This window comes from Scophthalmus maximus, chromosome 7 (genome assembly GCF_022379125.1).
Source record: "Scophthalmus maximus strain ysfricsl-2021 chromosome 7, ASM2237912v1, whole genome shotgun sequence".
Lineage (NCBI taxonomy): Eukaryota > Metazoa > Chordata > Actinopteri > Pleuronectiformes > Scophthalmidae > Scophthalmus > Scophthalmus maximus.
In genome coordinates, this window is record NC_061521.1 from 13,425,859 (window position 1) to 13,446,426 (window position 20,568).

General features: G+C 42.6%; 1 long non-coding RNA gene across 1 annotated transcript in view; it reads right to left on the reverse strand.

Moving 5' to 3' along the window:
* Window positions 1-678: 678 nt before the first annotated feature.
* Window positions 679-20,568, reverse strand: part of LOC118314936 — a 46,556-nt gene continuing 26,666 nt past the window's right edge. Inside the window, exon 3 of the long non-coding RNA XR_007030951.1 lies at window positions 679-1,019. This is a non-coding gene — a long non-coding RNA (uncharacterized LOC118314936). The remainder of the gene's footprint in view (window positions 1,020-20,568) is intronic.

Below are 20,568 nucleotides of genomic sequence, written 5' to 3' on the forward strand. Positions count from 1 at the left end.
CTTCATAATTGTGCCTTCGCGACAGGTGCGTGGACCCTGTGCGTGTAGCTCCACATCAAGGTCATCATCAAGCTAACCACGCATGCATGGCTCATTTTTGATGATTTGCTCAATGGTCTGTGGGAACCCTGGCTCAATTCATTTTTCCGCCTCCTTCCTAAACACAACATAATCAGATAACAAACGTATGTGTGTTCGCCTCTGGGAGGCTAATTTACATTCACTCTGCCGTCACTGCCCACTGACTCCTAGTGGTGGGTCGGGTTAGGAGTGTCAAGCTCAGCCTAACTAATCATGGATATTTGAGGCCAATATAACAATGGAAACACAATTTCTAAACGGCCTCAAACTTATATTTGGCAAAAAGCTTATATCAGGCCGACTGAGTTATCGGTTGAGCACGACTGTAAACCTCTTGTGGGTCACGCACTGACAGTTAAACTTATTTTAGGCTGGTGAAGAGAAGCCGATGAACATAACAATATTTATCTCCTTAAGAAATTAAAGAGTTGGCAGTTATGGGCACAGGATGTTGCATATTGGGAGAAAATAGGAAACAATTCAGAGAGAGACGCTAATGTGTTTACATTATAGGCGTCCATACTAGAACTACTGGGAGAAAACTTTGGTACATGCACTGGATGAGTATTAGCTTTAATTGACAAATATTGGCTGCCATGTTTGGATCCCTCATCCATTGTTTAATACATCCTGGAGGTAAATAAGCAAGATGCTGTAGGGTGCCACTCCATTACAGACGGTGTGTGTACTAAATGTAAAAGACAAAACAACTTTATGTGACCGGCACAGGGTCAACAGTAACACAAACATTCTACTCTCAAAGATATGTGATGTTAGCCTACAAAGGAAAAAATTGCACTTCCGACCTTTGACACTTTGCTTGCCAGCAGGTCTTTTGGTTGACTGGAGACACAACAGGTGAATTCTTGCTCTCCGTCGTCTCTCGAGTCTGCCTCCCCCTTATCTCACCCGTCTTGTTTAGTCGGGGCAAACAGTAGCTGTTTTGAATAAGAAAATAAACAAGAGTTCCCTGTTATTTACTGATTATTAAAGGCAGGCATGCTAATTGTATATGTATTTTAAAATAAAGATTTTTGCAGAGGACAAAGACAACATTTTATAGTGTACGTTCATTTGACTCCACTAATTCACTTTGGCCTTGTAAGAGTTAAAGTGAACTCAGCAAGGCAAAGCCACACCCCGAGATGTATTAACATGATCCAAGAAGCAAAAGTTCAGAAGTAGGCGCTGCTGATTGGCTGGAAAACTTCAAAGCCTCGCCCCCTGGTGGAAAACAAGTCACACCCAATGTTTAATTTGTAAGTTGTCATGAATGAAATGCAATTATTTAATTGAATCACTGGTGATGTGCCAAACATATTGTCCTGAACAAACCAGACTCTTCACTAATATGTCTCATCTGATCTAATTCATACTGGTAACTCTTTAAAGTCTTTGAAGTGATTCTATTTGCACAACACATTTGTAACTGTAGAAATTTAACTTTGAACTGTTTTTAAAGAATTATCATTGCATGTGATACCCACTGAGTAAAACCCAGAGACTAGGATATATTGAAAAGAATCCAATGAAAAAATATCATGTGTGTTGTTTGTTTCAGTTTTGAAAAAATACCAGCAAGCCTTACAATATGGAAAGTGAATCTTAAAGGATGTTTAACGCAAACACGCCCACTCACTGCCTTCACTGAAGCTGTCGGGCCTGCGCCAGTGGAGACATGGAGGGCTGCAGCAACACAGTGTGCCAGTGTCTGAACTGGAATCAGGTTTCCCTGGCAGGCTTAGGGTTCTGGGGCAGAGGGAGGTAACTGAGGGTGGACATGGAGGCCCCTATGCCTGCACTGTGTAAGAGGCACCTGTTGCAAATGCATTCCCCTTTGTAACTCAATCACATGTCAGACAAGCAAAAGAAAACTGTTATTACAGAGCACCGCTTCATTTAAATCAGTGTCATGCAATTTTCAATTAAGTCAAAAGAAAACCCAGCTGGCTCATAAGTCACCGGGGCTGTCCGCTCTGTTCAGCCCGCTGCCGGAGCTGATTCACGCGAGGCAAATGTGTGAAAGCATCAGGAGCATGCAGATATATTAGATGCTTTGAATCTGGTACAGCATAAGTTACATGCAGAGTCACTGTGAGGTGACTGGAGAACCTGCACATGTGCACTTGGGACCAAAAGTCATTGTTCATATAAATGATTTCATAAAACAGCTTTAGTTCACATATCTGAATGAAATATTAATGAGTCATATAAGGGTCAACAAGATTTTGAGCTTGTAATGTTTACAAATAACACCAACATTACTAGTTGTAAACCAACCTATGCAAAGCTGCAACACAAACACGCAAAAATGAGAACATTGTGTTTGTACGTGAGTAAAAAAAGACTTGTATTTGTAAAAAAACAGGAGACTATTTGAATAAAATCAGTGAACAAATCATGAGTTGTACAGTTACATAAAGACATTGAACGAACAAGTGATTTCGAGAACAAGCAGAAAAGCTATGTCTACGGCTACAACCATACTACATTTTCATTAAAACTAAAACAATCTCCGTCCACACAAGCTTCTTAGCTCGGTATCAGTATAAATCCCCGTCCATACTAACACTCCTGGAAAAGTATATCACGTAATCATTCACGTACACTGACAATGTGCGTACCAGTGTAAACAGGAAGCAGATCGTCCACTCTGCAGTTGGTTACTTAGTTACAGGAACGAATGAAAAGCAACAATGGTAAAAAGAGCAAGGGATCGATTTCTTCTCTTGGATCGATGACAAGGTGGAACTAGTACTTTTTACAACCTTATGCATTTAACGCTGGTAGTCCAGCCATGACTGACAGGAAACCAATCAGGACGCGAATGTGGGTGACTGTGTCATCGTCTCCAAATGTTTTCAAACTAAAACATGGCCAGAAGCGTTTCCGAACTCCTCCGTTTTAGTCGCTTGAAAACTCAGGAGTGGTGTGGACGGCAGGCGTGAACGTGGCACCAGTGATGAGTTTTAAAATGAAAATGTAGTAATGTGGATGTAGCCTAAAACTCAGTGACCTTGTTTAAACACCTGAATGTGACTGGACAGTCACAATCCAATCGAGCTGGAACATAATTAAACCACCTGGGGTTTATTTAATCAACTATTTGTTAATAGAAATCTTTTTTAAAAATGAATCTTTTCTACAAATGTACACTCTTGAATTTCTCGTGAAGGTTTATTTAACAGGTTTACAAAGGTGCATTCACAACTAGAACCACTGGAATTATTTGTGTACTCCACTTTGTCAAAATAATTCATAATAAATACAAGAGTGGCAAATCAGACGCCACTTAATTGGACCCTGCAGAGTTATCAAATAAACACAGAGCTATTAGAGTACCAAGATGGTTCTTCAGAAGTTCCTACATGGAAACATGATGTGGTTATCACACAAAGCTTAGTTTTTTTTAGTACTCATATTTTCAAATTCATATATTTGAATTCCACCATCAAGTATTTAACACAAAACTGTAATGCCAACCATTGCTTAAAATAGGGTTGAGGCTATCTCTCCAAAATGTTGCAGTGGCAGCTCAGTATGGATCTTTTGTACCACATGATAACCACGTGCCATGTGCTCCAGTGTTACAGTGCAATGAAAACCATAGGGCTTGTACACAGAACAATTTGTGGTTCTAGTAAGACCCTTTTAGTGTTAATTTGGATAATTACTAGCTATGTGGATTGAAAATTCCTGTTTCAGAGACAAAATTTAAAAAAAACTTAATGGTATTTTTTTTAGACATTAATGATTCTATAAAACTCAATTTGAATAACCATTATTTTTTAAAAGTGCTTTAAAAAGGCCATCTGGCCCTTTTTTTTAATTGAGAAATCAAAGTTTAGGCATTTGAACTTTTCATCTCACAGATATATCTGAGCCATACTCCACTAATGTGTGCTGCATGTGTGAAAGTGTGTAAGGAAAGACTTCTTCAAAGAGTAAGACGTAACTGAGTATGAGGATCTAAAACAGGGCACAGCTGTTCACACAGGCCTGTCCCCTTGTCTGCCCCTCTCCCCGTGAAGGCCCAGGCCCACGCAACCCCTGTAGACCCCTGGGTAATAATGCAGTGGTCACGCTAGCTCAGCTCCCGACTGACACTTCAGACAAAAAGGGCGAGCAACTCAAATTAATCATGGCAGAGCGATGGAATGTAAAAACAGTGGCACCAACAAATCCAGTAGAAAAAGCATTGTAAAAAAGAGGCGTGTTTTTTTTCTTCTACAACTCCAAAAGTTACAGTCACAAAGAACAAACCAGCTCTTTTGGAACAGTGACTTCATCTCTGTAACTTTTTCTATTCAAACCAGGCCTCAACTCCAAAATAAATTCCTTAATTGAAACATAGCATACCATCTTAATGACACCATTTGCTGCTGGCAACTGAAGGATACTGGTGCCAAATAGTGGACAAAGTAATTTAAATCATTAACCTGCGACGGGAGCTGAATGTGAAGTGCACGTAAGTCATCTACATCACAGATTTGTTCAATGGGAAATCTGTGGTGATGAAATATGGACCTAATTAATACATGTAGTTTATTTGAAGGTAATCTCAGCTCTGTGCCTCCCTAATTGATCAACTGTGTCAATGTCATCTTTGGAGAATAGTGTTACACTGCCCTGCTGAATTTAAAGTTAAAAAACTGAAATATAAGCAAATATATTAAGAGACTCTGTGCAACAATGTAATTTATAATAATAATTTAAAAAAACAACTGATACAGCTTAGGATGGCACATGCCTTGAAAATAAGTCATTAGCATAACTATTAGGTAACTAAGTTAAATGGTATGAAATTAACAAATGATCCAATGTCCTAAATCACTACATGGCGGCATATGAATATGGTTCAGAAATTGTGCCAAGTTAGATTCATTCCTCATGGACATAACTGTTATAGTACAATCTAATCTGGCTCCTAAATTTACAGCGGTAACACATGAGAGTTAAAAGGAAAGTACACTACATGGCTCAACCAGATCAAAGGAAACCAATGAAATACACAGAATTAATGATTTATGGATACAAAACATTTTACAACACGTGGGGAAATACAGACGGATGAAATAAGAGTGAACCCCGACTGACACGGCTCCTGAGGATCAAGGCATTGCAGGGATTGCAATGTGGTTGAGATTTCCAAAGTACTCAAACTATGGATGAGTGGCAGTTTTAGGAGTTACGGGCACTTACGAGAGGTGTGGTTTAGGTAAAATTGGATTTCTAGATACACTATGTGTGTAGAAACATCTTCAAGCACCAAAGTTAGCTGCTTGAAGGCAGTATGCTTATTGTCGGGTCATTAATTTGTTTATTGCAGATCAATGCTACATTTCTTCGACGCACAAAATCATTTTATTCTCTATAACTCATATTTATCCAAGCTCAATAACCATTTCTTCTAACAAAGTCATGTAGAAACTGCGGGGAGCGAAGATGGAACAGCCAAGGGGAAAGAAGTATGGTTAAATCTTTAATTGGAGGCAATTTGATTCATTTAGCTGTAGTGGAGACAAGGAGTCCGGGTAGACAGTGCCTGAGGCAGTGTTTTTGTCATCTTCTTTTTGTATCAGTCAGAGTAATTCATGTCCCCAGGGGCCGGCTGTCAGTAGCAAGGCTCCATGAACACATTCCTTCTGATCCAACCCATTATTGGCCCATTCAGCAGCGCTGGAGCCTGCTTACGTGGGCCTCTCTCCGGGCTGACCTCCTGGGCCCTCGCCTGGGCCTGACTCAACACTCCCACTAATCCACACCTCAAAGACTACACACACAAACTTAGATTAATGTCTGGGTATTGAGTCACAACCAGTCACATGAGCATAACATGATCAACACACAATCCTGTCCACACACACACTAAAAAAAACAACCTCTGCTGTTTGAAATAGGGTGTTGGTGACTGCAAGGACTATATGCCATAAGAAGGATTACACAGTCTTTGTAACCATGGATCAGATGTGATGTAATATGCATCATGTGCGTCTTTGGAAACACACTGAAGACCAAACCTTTTTACTATAATACATTTTGAAATTAACAATATATTCTCTGTGAATCAGCATTTTTTTTTCTCATTTGAAGATTCAGAAAGAGTGCATTTTATACACTTGATACTTTCAATTGATTTTCTCTGCCATTGAGACTTCATCCTAATCACGGTTACATTCCTCTTGGCTGCAATTTAGAGGTGTGTCTGACAGCAAAGGTAACAAGCCCTGTGGTGGGAGCCACACCTCGTCTCAGGCTAATACAACCCCCACCCTTCTTATTATTGTTTTGGAACATCTCTGTGTGGTTGGACGCTTTTATGTCAATATGAAACATAATCACCGGCTGCCATATCCAATCGGTGCCACAGGTTTTGTTGAGTGGGCGCCATCTCGCCCCAAGGGTCTGAACTATCCACAGGGGACTTTCCTGTTGCAAGCTGCTTCCATCAAGCCAACACTTTAACAGCACACTCATTGAAAAGTATTAAACCATTGCCGATGTTATGTATTTTTAATATGCCTCTGTAATGTGCCTACAGCAAATGGGAGCTGACTGCAATCTCAAAATTATAACCACCATTGAATTATAACTGACTGCATATTTGCACTTAGCTCATTTGAACTGTCTAAATGAGCTTAAATTTGCTGTTGGATTGCCCGTGGCCCTCCACACATGCCCTGTAAAAATGAAAACACTATTCCAGTGGAGAAGCACTCGAGCCAAAACCATCTGTCAGTGAGCAGATTTTCACAACTCAGGAAGACATTGTACGCCCACATTGGCATAACATTCACATGCAAATTATCTGCAAAGTTAATATTCTCTAAATCCGCTTTATTCATAACCCAGTATTTCCACGTTTAAGCATGACAAAAGGGGATGTGGTGTTTTTTGAGAACAAACATTCAATCCTGCTTGAAAACACTGTTCAAAGGTTTTGGGTTATATTCAGTGAGGTTCTCTTATGTATCTTTTTTTACTGTTCTGCACCAACAGTGGCGGCATATTGCATGAAATCAGGAGAGGGTTGGATATACACTATAGTGTATACTGAAAGCATAGGCTCTTGGTGTGAACCACTGTACTTTTTAATGTTTCCCAAATGCTAGTAAATCTAACCCTCCTAAAATTCACAGTGAAACACTATTCCAAGTATGACATCACCTCACGCACAGACCCGTTTTATGATTTTTAACTTCATTTAGAGAGGCCAGGGCCACAGAATCCAGTTTGAAACTCAAAGACTACAGAGTCATTCACTCCATTGACTGTTTGACTGGCAAACACAAGAGGTGGGAGAGACTAGTTCACGTTTTTTCTCATCATAGTTTGTTGTGCTCATGTAAAAAGTTTCAGTAAAGATCAGTTGTGGTAGTTTTTCTATTCTTACCTAGAGTCAAACAAAATCACTGGTGTGTGTGTGTGTGTGTGTGTTTGTGTGTGTGTGTCTTGCAATTCTGAATAATTCGGCGTTTACAGAATATACCGATCTGTTATAGTTCATTGGACAGTTTGTTTCCTGGCTTGAGACCTCCACTTTCTAAAATGTACATCTATTCTATCCCACAGCAATGAAAATCAAACACTGTCCATCAACTGACTTTTTTGAGTTCCTTAGGCTATTGTACATGTTTGAACTTGAGAAATGATATGCATTTTCTTTTAGATTGTGGATTTTGCGGAGTATTTCCTGTTCTGTCAGGACTGTGGATAATAGTGTTATTATTGTGCCCCCCCTCCATTTCCCTGTTCAAGGATGCTCATTAGAAGACCAACCAGCTAATCTGGTGTTAGGGTCCTGATAACTGCCTTGCTTGGCATCACTCTAGTAAATTGCCATGGCTCCTTGTTAAAAGCCGGCAGTTGATAGCAGTATCAGCAGACAGGCTGCGTTGGGGAGACAGTGTGTCCGGCTCCAAATGACCTCCCAAAATAGACAAGTGCCTCAAGACCAGGGGCCACAGGCACCTCCAGCAGAAGCGAAGGAGCTCAGACAAGGCCAGCTGAGGAAGAACATTTCATCACAGCTATTAATTTTTAATGGCATGCAGATATTCAAGAGAGGCGGCAGACACCAAGTGACCCCAGCCCTCAGTATTTAGTTCTCCCACCAAGCAGAGCCGTGCCACAGGACAGACAGGACAGACGCGATGCCGCCTGTACAGAGTGGGGGCTGCTCACCACCACAGAGCTGTTAATGATTACGGCCAATTCACTATCACTAAAAGTGTAAGGCCTTTTCTCTGTCTCTGTGGCTGTGGTCAGAGGACCAGCACACCATGCAGCTCCCACACTTGACTGGTGACCTGAGATACAGATAAACTCCACGGAGTTGTGGGACAAACATCTTCAGACAGTTCCATGTATATGCTTGATACTTAAATTATGCAAAGCTGAGACAGCAGCCATGTCTCAAAGAACAGGCTGTTTTCATTATGTAGCATGGACTGTCTCTCCTCACTCAGGGAAAGAGTGATTAAAGCCTTGCTGCTGCAGCACACTCAGTTCTGTGACTGTCTTTGCCAAAAGATGATTTAATTGATGATTGGCCAAGCACTACCTTGTCTTGCGTCCTCCCCAAGCATTCACTTGTAAGAGCCACTTGTTGAGGCCTACAGAAGAAGGATAATTACAGTCCCCAATGCTACACTTCCACTACCGGTCTGAAGGAGTAAATCAATATGAGAGGGGAACAGAAGGCGTTGAATCATGAACTGAAAACAAGGCAGCGCCAATGTATCCTAGCTGGACCTGTGTTGGCCTCTGATTGAGGCAAAGTGAGCGAATGATCCCTGTGAGTCGCTCTGAGAAGTTTGAGAAGGAACACATTGTTGAGAACACTAACAGCAGGTTTGAAAATTCCTGACGTACCTGTAGCTCGGTTACACATTACGGATAAGTGAATTTTAATGTTCCATGACAATGGACTAACTCAGCAGATCAAATGAGATTATACTGTGACCTGGTTCCAAAAAAAAATAGCAAATGCTGTAACAAAACATATGGAATTAATTCTTCTAAGTGAAGCCCTGTGCCAAGAGGGGGAAAAAAGGAAAGATTTATACCCAAACTCTCCCTCATTTGGCGCAATGCACACAAACAAAGGATATTAGCCTGGATTTGAGAGTTCAAAGCAATTTTCCAAAATTGGAGGGGAAGATCTTTACAGTCTGTTAAGAGCACAAACCCATCGCTGGCACTAGTTTAATGTGATATCCTCACAAATCCAGGCTAAAACAAAAGACAAAAATTCTGTGAGTATGGTAAGATTACAGTAAATCCATTTAATCGTATCTTTTATGGCAGTGTACATTATTTAATGATTAAAGAATGCATGCTAATGGTAAACCACTGGATTCTGGGTTTAATGGGTTCAGGCAATATTAAACCCCAACATATTTGATCCCAGGTGAATACTTATTCATTTCGAGTGAACACTACCAGGATGGAAATTAAGTTCTAAAATGTGTGATGCTCAGTGTAGCTAGAAGGGCATGTAAGTAAACAGGAAGCAGATTGTCTACACTGCACTTGGTTAATTTGTTACAGAAAATACTACGAATGAGAAACAACAATGGTGAAAATAAAGAGCAGGGATTTCTTCTCTTGGACCAATGAAGGGGTGGATCTAGCACTTAAAGGGGCAGTAAGTGATTCTTAAATTAGCTCGCTTTTGTGTGCACGTCGGGAAAAAATCCGCCTGTAAATCGAAAACAAAAAAATGGTGCGGACTGCACCACACAACAATGCAAGTGTAGTTTGTAAACTTCACTCGTCGACACGTTAAGACACATGCTAGCGGATGGCGCCACAACTTCACAGTTTTGGCCTAGTGGTCAGTGCATCGGACTTCCATACCCGAGGATCCAGGTTCGCCGCCCGGCCAGAGCAGTAAAATCACAACAACAAAAAAGAGAGAAACAATCTTTCTCCAAAATTGCGTACTGCCCCTTTAAAGTAAGAGTGACAACGTTTTGCATTCGCTGCTGGTAGTTGAGTCATGACTGATAAGAAGCAATTAGGAAGCTAATGTGGGTGATTGCGCCATAGTTTCCAAACGTCTCAGTTTTTACCCGTCCATACGACAAGGCAGCAGTTTACAGCTTTATGTGTATATATATATATATATATATATATATATATATATATATATATATACACACTACATGGCAGTATCCGTACCTATATATAGGTACGGATACTGCCATGTAGTGTAGTCAGAGCCAAGCTGTTTTAGCTTGTACCAGCAGCAATAGCTAAGTCCCGATCAGATAGTTGTCATTACAATCTTGTCATTGCTAGTGCTTTGGGAGATGAATCTCCATGTGTCTATTCCAACAGGCTCCCCAGACACTGCCAACAAATTAAAATCAATTGGTTTGTCTCTTGTCTTTTATAGCCCTCGGCAGCCTGTGAAAAATGGATCCTCTTAAGAGGTAACACAGTATCCATGTGGGGCATAAGTCCAGAGCATGACTAATGGAGCTCCAGTCTATATGCTAATGCTACATAACACAACACTAATACTGGCTGCATTAAGTTAGCCATGATACCAGGATGATATCATGTTTGCTGAAAGGAGAGCCAGTCGATGAAAAACGGATGATAGCACAAAATACCATCTTCATAATGCTCCACATCTCAGACATAGCTGTGTGTGGCAGGGAAAGCAGCAGCAGTCATTAAGGCGCTTAAAGGGTAAAGGCTCCTAACTCTAATTTACTTGATCTCCTATCTTGGAGGAAACCGTGGATCGCCTGCCAGTCTGGCGCTCACAGACTCCCTGTGTGACCTCAGCTAGTAAGCCTGCCCAGTGCTCACAATAGGTGGCCCAATGTGGCCCATGTCCCTGGTGCTTCAGTAGATGTCGGCCTGGAGAAGGGAAGGAAATCCTGGTAGAGAGCACAGCCGGAAGACTGCAGCCATTTCAGTTTTCAGGTCTGTCCTTAGAGGTCAAACGGAGCCTTTCCCCCGTGGGCCTCCACACTGTCTCCTTCCCCTCAACCCCCTCCTCCTCCTCCTCAAAGGCATTCCTTTCTCTAAACCTTGTTCAGATCCATCAACATCTCAATACCTTCCCCTTGTATGGCCTTTGACTTAGTTATCGCACAACCAGGGTAAGCATGATAGTCAGTGCTATTGTCAATACACAAGTGAGACAAACATACAAGAACAAAAACTGCAATGAGTTTTCATGAGATGGGTTTTCCCAGAAAATGAGAGAAGCATGAAAAATACATTTGCTATGGTGAAAATATACAATTGCAATTATCGTCATAAAGGTTTGGTGGAATCCAAACATTATCGGCCAAGCTTTGACTGAAGATGGACTGACTGGAGAGATTTTAATAGAGCTGAGACAAGAAAAAAAATTGAGGACAGGAGAATTATGGCTCCTCCTGATATACAAGTCAGACACACAGTATAACATCCTTTCAATGAGAAACTGTAACAAACATGTCATTGCAATGTTGTCGTTGAGGCCATCTCTGGATCCACAAACCAAGGGTTTTCCCTATGTGTCACCCACTCGAGGGGTATTAGTGTTTGTGTTACAGTATCTCTCTGTTCTATAAACAATGTGTCTCTTGTGACAGTGAATCAGACACGGCCTGTCGGCTAGCCTCTCCAGCATGAGGCCTGCTCGCCAGAGATTGGTTGGAGGGCTGCTGCAGAGCCATGCCATTTGTCATGCTGTATATTTACAGGCTGTGTCAGCGCAGGGCGGGTGGAGCGAGACGTCTCCGCTCTGTGCCTGACTCCATGGACGCCAGGCCCAGAACCTCCCCTCATTCATCTGTTTACTTTCTAAATAGGCCTCTGTTTGGACTTACATCAGTGGGGAGAGAATATCTAAGAAAACGAGGAAGGAAATCTGTGGAAAACAAAGGAAAGGGAAAGAAACTCTCTGTGATAGAGACTGCCCCTTGCTGTTCCTGATTACGGCAGAGTTGCAGAGCGCTTGGCGCCATCAAAATCGGCCATCCAGGCAGCTGGGCAGGCCAGACAGGAGAGAGGAAGACTGGTAGTGACGCTTGCAAATACCAAGAAGGGGACTGTTAGGGAGCTCTTTGGTCGTTTATGTATTTTAGATGGCTGTTTTTGATTTTGCTAAGCAGGAGAAGAAAGATAGACGCCTACCCATAATGCCCCAAATGTTTTCCTAATGTATATAATGTATTATTTTTGGAATCACATCAAGCCTTATAAGCAAACAAAGAAATGCAAATCCAAGAAATTGAATGAACTTGAAGCAGATACCTGCTCTGGTTGAGAAATAATAAAGGATCTTTCCCTGGGAACCACCATGGATATCAATATAATTTTCATTTATTCAAGTTATTTGGCCAAAAACATGGATTTACCTGAATCATAAGCAAGATACACTGATAGTGATTCAGTAATTTAGAGAAAAATACACGACCATAATTCATTAAAATCAATAAATGCAAAGACCATTCATCTTTTTACCAGGCCTTAAGTCAATTTTAGGTTGATTATGGTCATGGAACATGCTCAGCACTACAGGGCAAGCACAGTAAACTGATGTTTAACAAATGATGTGCCATGCTCTGTTATAAAGCTGATGGAGACTCCATCAACCCAATAGCTCTGCAAATAATCTGGTATGTAAAAAAAAAATAGGATTGTTGACTGAAATTATGAAAACACAATCCAGATTATTAAAATGGTATTTTAATTTTAACTCTTTCATATGTCATTTTCTGGTGAAATTTGGTTTCTCTACATCTTTAGTAAGTTTTTATGTCTTACTAACCTGTAATAAGCACTTCACATGTTAAATATCATCTGAAGACTTAAATGCACTTATAACATTTGGCAGTGCATGAAGAAAAAAGACAGAAAACTTTTTTTGTTCATGGATGAGAACATTTTTCATGTCTTTTGAACATGTGATTCAAATTAAGAAATTGTTTCCTAAAAAAAGTTATAAAATGGACTAATATTTTGTTGCTTATCCCTTTAGTTACAATCAACCCAGCAAAGCTTCTGTCTCTTGTGTCGCCACAGCGGCTCAATCTAATCTCCATTAAAAAGAACAAGAACGCCAAAAAACAACAGGACTGGCTGGGACCGAGGCAAGAGTGAAGAGAAAATCAGCAGTAAAGATTTGAAACAGGAAGAGTGTGGCGTCAGTACAGGCGGGAGATAAGAGCACAGCGCTCCATACACAAACACAGGGTTTCTGTGGCTGAGTGACTCCCAGCTCTCCGGGCGCCCTCACAGTAGCTGTCCTCTCCCCCTGGCTGGCTCCGGACCACAGCCCGTCACCCAGCCTTGCACACAACAGATCCAGGGGCCTGATACACTCTCAGTGACTCCAGGGGTTTTAGGGGGATTTGTGCAAAGTCCAAAAGACTGACGGGCCCCCTCAAACAGGCAGCCCTGGGAAAAAAATGATGGCACTTATATCCCATGCTGTATTTTAACCAGCTCCCTTGGTTACATGTCATTACAGCTCAACTCCAATGCAACTAATTAAAAACAAAGCTCTCCTATTTCTTTTATTATGTTTCCTTCTGTGTCCAGCTGAGAGGGTTTTTTTTCTTCTCCAAATTAATACTACAAGTCAAAGTTGGAACCATGCCCTGTGTCTCTAATACAACCCCATTATTCCTTCTACCAAAAATCTAAACTTTTGTTGGCTCGCACATGGTCTGTTGCTCCGGGCATATAAGAAGAACTAGAATCAAAAATACATCCTAACATTGATGCAAGGCTGCCCTGTGAACGTCGGTGATTTGAATCATCAGTTTGAGACCCCTCCACTGACAAAGATTCTCCAAGTCGAGCATTTATTCAGCCAATGTACTTCTGGAGAGATGTTAGTCCCCAGAGGTGGATGTGCAGAGTGACTGCTCCTCACTTTCACGCTGCTCTCCGGGGGTAGAATCATTCCACTACCTCAAGTCGTCCTATCCGCTCAGTGAAGATGTCTGCAACGGATACAGACAGCTGTGGAATCCGACCCAGGGTAAGTCTAAGTGAGAAGGAGGCAGCTAGTGAATCTAAGCTCACAGCACCTTAACGCGCAGTTCGCATGCATTCGCTCGGAGAACTAGGCATGTGTGTAAAACAAACCATCGAATATTTTGGTACAGTCCTACGTTGGTGTCACAAATGGCTGTACGTACAGAAGCAGGATCACACACTCCTTTCCCTCACCACAAAACCCACTATCTGTTGCAAGCATGCTTCAAATCCTATTATCGGAAAATCCTGAGTCAAATATCCTCCCCAGTGAATCTCAGCAGGGCCATCATTCAGCATGGCTGTGTGTGTTATGACAGAGAGGTAGAGCGAGACAAACAGCGGAGCAGTCAGGCGAGCTTCTGCACGAGACATAAACAGTTAAAAGTGTACTAGCATCTAAACCCCCACCTTGTGCAACAGTTTCGTTCTCAAATCACGTCGCTTGCGAAAAGAGCTTTGCTAATTCTATCACAGCCGGGAGACGGGGGAGAGGTTCCAGCAGCATCAGAGACACAAGCCTGCTACAAGAACTGCTATAGGTTCCAGGCCCAACATGACCAAGTTTTTACCAGACAGACGGTGTATGTGTGTGTGGATGAGAGGCGAGGAAGCCTTTTGGCACAGGGTTGAAGGCTGGGAATCCTAGCCGGGTTAATAAAAGTGGCCCGTGGGGCACTGTTTTTCCAGGCGCTCTCTGTGATGTTTGAATGTGAACTCAAACAAGCCTTCATTATGTGGCCACAACTCTGGAGCCCCTGGTGCTGGGAGAGAGGCCCTGCCACTGACAGCCACGGCCTGCTGGCGGGTGCAGACGCCTTCCCCTCTGCTATGTCTCTTTCTCTTTTTTCACTCCCCCTGCCTCTGATCCCTTTCTCCACACTGCTCTTAGCCTCTAATCCTGCATTCCCTCTCTCCTTCCACCTCAGTCCTTTTTCACCTCTTTTCCCCCAACTCTTATTCCTCCTTCACCACTGCCTCTCTGATTTCTTTCTTCCACGCATTTCTCCAATCATCCTCCATGACTCACAGCTTTCGCACTGCCCCTTGCAGGACCTGGAAGCCTCTAATCCACCATCTTTGTCTGTGGGTTTAGTTTGGTATAGCTTTGTACCGTACAATGACAGCTGCCAGTTGTATATTGATACAGCATATGCCTCTGGAGGTACTTCAACATGTTTGGTGGTCCCCAAAACGCTGACCCCTGCATGAAAAACAGCAAAATATACCTTTTTACATACAGTACACCCATCATCCATAGTTTAAAGCAGTATACATCATAATGTCAAATTGACACTTGTGAAAACAACCATTATCACTCAAACTCAACATTATCATTGGCCTGGTGTGCTGCTGCAGATGTTTTTCCCTGCACAGATTGAAGCTGAGCTGCTGCACAAAACCAACTATCTTCTTTCTTTCCGTGAGTCAGTTTCTGATTAAGATCGAGTGTAATGCATTACATTCTTCTGTTTTGTGTCTGAACTCAAAATCAGCCACAAAAGAGCTGAAACAGAGAGACAGAGAAGAGAGAGATCTGTAATTAGAACCATCTTTTTGCCCAGTGATTGCAGCCCAGTGTTTCCCAAACCAGTGGTAAAAATAGGCTCTCCTCCTTCTCTCTCTCTCTAGATACAGAGACACCCCGTTGTTGTTCTCAGGCCACATTCAGACAGAATTATGGAGGGTACTGGAAATATTACACTTTTGTAAAAGTGAAAAAAAGACACAAATGGGCAAGATTTGGAGGAATACGACAGGAATGTAATTAATTTCGGATGACACTTCAACGTGTATACTTCTAATGAAACTTGCTTCTGTCTAACCATCATGTATGCCTACTGGACTGAATAATGTATATCATAATATCTTTGATGACATTATCTTGGACTTGAACAATTGAAAACAGACATTAAGCCTTCACATTAAGAAATAGGAGCACTTAAACTAATAACTGGATAATCTACAATCTGCTATGATGACAATATAAAAACACGGAAATATCCATTTGGCTCTGGTGCAGTGCTAACACTGGCACACATTGAGTTGCCTAATCCAGAACAGGATGTCCGACATTTATTGATGAGTTTATTTGAGTTTTTACGATGAAATAGTTTGTGGATGTACTGTGGCAGTGGGGTGGGGTTTGGGTTTGCATGGTGCTGCCTCAGCAGGTAACTAGGTAATTAGTATTAATGTCTGCTCATTTTTTCACTCCCCTGTGACTATGCACACCAGCAGTGTCATCCAACCCAGTGGTGCTCATGGCGCTCACTTAAACCCTGTGGATGTGTGTTTCTGTTGCCTATAAAGAAACATTGTCAACATTCATTTTTAAATAATAACCAGTGCTAACTCAGTACAGCTAATGTACATAGGATCATTACTGCAACATGCATTTTTCTTGCCTATCATAGTTGCTAGTCCTCTGCAAACACCATTACACCGCATAGTGCAACATTGATGACTAAACGGCCATTTTCCTGGCAATATAATCCAGGCTACATAATATAATCCTGAGCAACATGTCCAATCGGTAGTCAGCTCTGATGACCTGTCACAATCCTTGGAACTTTGGACCAGTACATCCTCTCCCCTGCACTGGAATTACTGGAATTTGATTGAAGCCTCTGTGTGCATCTCTCTGTAGGGCCTCTGTAACTTCTGTCTAGCCAGAGGCAGGGAACAGACCCGGGCCTAATACTCCACATAGCTCCACAACAACAAAATGATTCATTACCATAGAAACCACTAATGTGAGTCATCTTTTGAATAATCATCAATTATTCATGGGGCAATGCTCTCAGACAGTTGTGTCTGCTTTGTAAACACAAAGTAACTAACTTCCTCCTGTTGGTTCCCAAAAATGAAGCAAGTGGCTGGTTCGCATCCTACTCTATGTTTACTGACGGAGTTTGACGAAGTACGTAAGGAAAATATATATTGCTGTGCTTTTGGTACATGTTTACCCTAAAAAACCTGAACAAGCCTAATCTCTACAATAACTAACTCATCTGATAAATATTTAAGTTACATTTTGTGGATTTTACAGTTATGTCTCGTTCCAGCCAAGGTTGAAAACAGGAGCAGAGTGTTTAATTTGTAGCTATGCTGGAACGGTGAGAGCTGTGACACCTCCTGTAGTGATGAGGCCGACTGGCATGGAAACACCAAACACTCTCCAGCAATTCCAAACGTGTGTTTCATCAAGTGCCGTTGATAAGTCAGCATATTCTGCCACCGAGGATCCTGGGAGTATCAGTGTCAAAGAGCTCCCACTGTGCTGGGTCTCGCATCGGGCTATTACGAGGAATCTTGCTGATCGCTCCTGCGGTGAACACTCTGGACAGGTCAGCAAAAACGGAGGGCGAGAACCACACCGATGTCTGGGCAATGTTAAGTCAACACCACTGAACAGTTTGTCGTGTTGAAAGGTCAGCCATCCTCACTTCCCCGTGACCTCTGACCCCCGACATCTTGCCTCCAGCACTGTGCTGTCTGCTCTGCCCTGCCCAACTGTCAGTCTGTTTCAATCTCAAACAGCGCAAAAAAGGTTTGAAATGCACTGAAATGTATTTCATTCTGAGCAGATCTTCGCCATGAACAAGGAGAGAGAAACGAGAAAACCAGCTCATCCAGAGAAAAGCCTGAATTAAATGCAACTGCTTGTGTCAGGCTTCATTGATAAATGTCCTGGGACAACCAACATGGCATAATCCACAACAAAAAGACACTGTCCATAGCACGCTCAAAGAAATAAGAAGAATTTGAAATGAAAAGTGTTTCCATATTTTTTCCCCCCAAGGACTTGTTTAATGACTAGTCTTAAGTTGAATTAGCCTTTCAAAATATGTTTTTTTCCCCCACAGCTCAGGGCCAGGATGTCTGAAGCAGATTTAATTTCTGCATGAGAAGTAGGTGATTTCCTTGTGTATACAGAGACATGGCCCAGTGAGATAGCACTGTCTGCACAGGCTGGAGTCAGGGCTCCTCAGCCCGCAGATAAGAGACGGATGGTTTTGCGTGTGCATGTTTTGTGCGTGTGAGAAGAGTGAGAGAGCGCTTACAGACCCTGCATATCTGAGCAGGCCACTGGGCAGCTCCGAGATCCAGAGTTCTGTGAGACTAGTGGTTATTGAAAATAAGGAATAGAACAGTTTGGAAGTCAGCATTTCTGCAGACTACACCTCACTTTCTGCAGTGAGACGTTTCTTTATTTACATGTCGACAACAGTGAGCACCACGTCAGGTACAGGGCAGCGGCTCTGTGGCTGCTTGACATTTCCATAAAAAGTTTTTTAAAAATCATAATTTTATCATATATGTCTTATTAAGCAAATAAGGTTCCTGCCAGAGGCACATCTTAGGTAAGAGCATCTCAAGAAAAAAATAAACCTAAAAACAGTTGAAGCTCATTAATAGGACAACCAATCCTGAGAGGGGAACCCGTAGCCAGTGCGGCAGATCATCACCCTCTAGATCAATGGTCTGATGGCCATGTCAATGCAGGATTTTCCTGACTGAGCAGTGATGAATCGGCCACATTTTAACGGAGGGTAAACCCAGCTCATTCTTAAGCAATGCACCGCCACGTGAAAGTGCCTCAAAATGTCTAATTGGACATGCATATGTAATTCAGGGATACATATGCATGCACTGTGCTGAGAGTGAATGGGGGAGGGTTTTCGGACAGGCTGGTGTGGAGAGGTGGGGTTGATGGGTTTGCAGTGTCGGACAGAGCCGGGACACTGTCGCCTATTGATCTGTACCCCTGGCACCTCTATGCAGACTGTTGTTGAGAGCAGGTCTGCCGACCCTTTCTTTGCAGAGCCGAGCAGATTTGAGTGGTGCCGCAACCCAGCGGCTGGGATGTGCAGTGAATACAGTCTGCACAGATAAACAGTGCTTTGTTTAGCCGTTTCTTTGCCGCTGCTGAGCCAGCTGATAACAGCGGCGGGAGGGCAGGCAGCCCTTGGCGGCACTGGACAAGGCCTGGGGAGGCAGACACTCTGGCAGCAGCAAGCTCCCTTCCCACATCCCGCACTCCCCCTCCGAGCCGGGCTAATCACACCCCTTTTCTGTCTCTTTTCACAGAGGAAGACTGCGTCGGTTAATTGCCATGTGAGAGTTAAAAACAATCTGTCAGCATGGAGAGCAGAAAGAAGAGAGTGAAGGGAATCCAGGAGACACTCAGTTAATGTGCATACTAACATATTCACACACACACACACACACACACACACACACACACACACACACACACATGCACACATGCACACATAGCACATTGATGCACAACATTTCTCATGCAATGTAATGCAGTTTTATTGGGTTATGATGTTTTGAAACCAACTGATCTAAATACCAGATGGAATTACATTTGTTTTGGACGTGGCAGGCGTCCTTGTCGCGGTCTGAGAAACAGCGTTACTGTGTAGAGAGGTCCAGTGTGGGCCCACAGCACCCAGAAGAAAGATGGGAGTTGAACTGCTCTCCCTCCCAACACCACAAGCTATCCTCTCATTGTCTTGGCCCAGTACCAGGTTCTGGAGTAATTGCAGCAGTGTGGCATTGTGGGGAATACTTTGCATTCCTACTTTCACAAGGAAGTCTTTCTTTTCCCCCCCACCCTCCCCACGCACACTGCAACCTGCCACTGATAAAAACGTGTCTCCAACAGCGTTGTTTCCACTGTCGCTCTGAGACAATGCGGGTGTGTGCCTGTTTGTGTGTCAGTGGCAGAAGAGTAAAAGAGTATCCTCCAACAATAAGGAATCCCATGAAGTGAAAAGTGGAAAGAGGTGATGAGTGAGTGTGACTATGGGTGGCAAGGGTGGTGGTTGGATTTTCAAGAAGAGTCACAAGAGATTAATAGAAATAAGGCATAAATAGTGGGGTGTTGAGTATAAAATCTGTCAGTGTTTAGGATAAGCAGCTTAATAGCCTTGGCCTTCAATTTAAATGGAGCTAGGGTAAAATCAAATGCTATTAAAAAAAAGGAAGTACAAAACAAGCCAGTGGGTTCAATTCCTTGTGAGGAATTGAACCCACTGGTTTTTTCCATTCTCTTTTTCCCATCTACCACTTCCCCCTACCATTACAATTTATCATCCTAGCCCTCGGAACCCCGCTGATAGCCCAAACATACCAGAGGATCGGCAATCAATAATGGGGGAACGTTTTGCCCAGAACCCAGGCTCCCCTTCGCTTCAAGACCACCCCCCACACTCGCACCCCACTCCCACCCCCCCTTATTCTCAATTTAAGAGGCCACATCTGCTTTTAATATCCTTGCCTCTTTGCTGCAACGTTACACAATCATAATCAAGTGTGCTTTCTGTAAGGCTGAAACACTCACAAATACAGACAAGGACTCATGCCAATACCAACACAAACATACACAGAAGGAATGAAGGACAAGATGTCACTGACCACTGGCTTGGTAGATACAGTGCACTTGGAAAGTATTCAGACCCCTTCACCTTTTTCGCA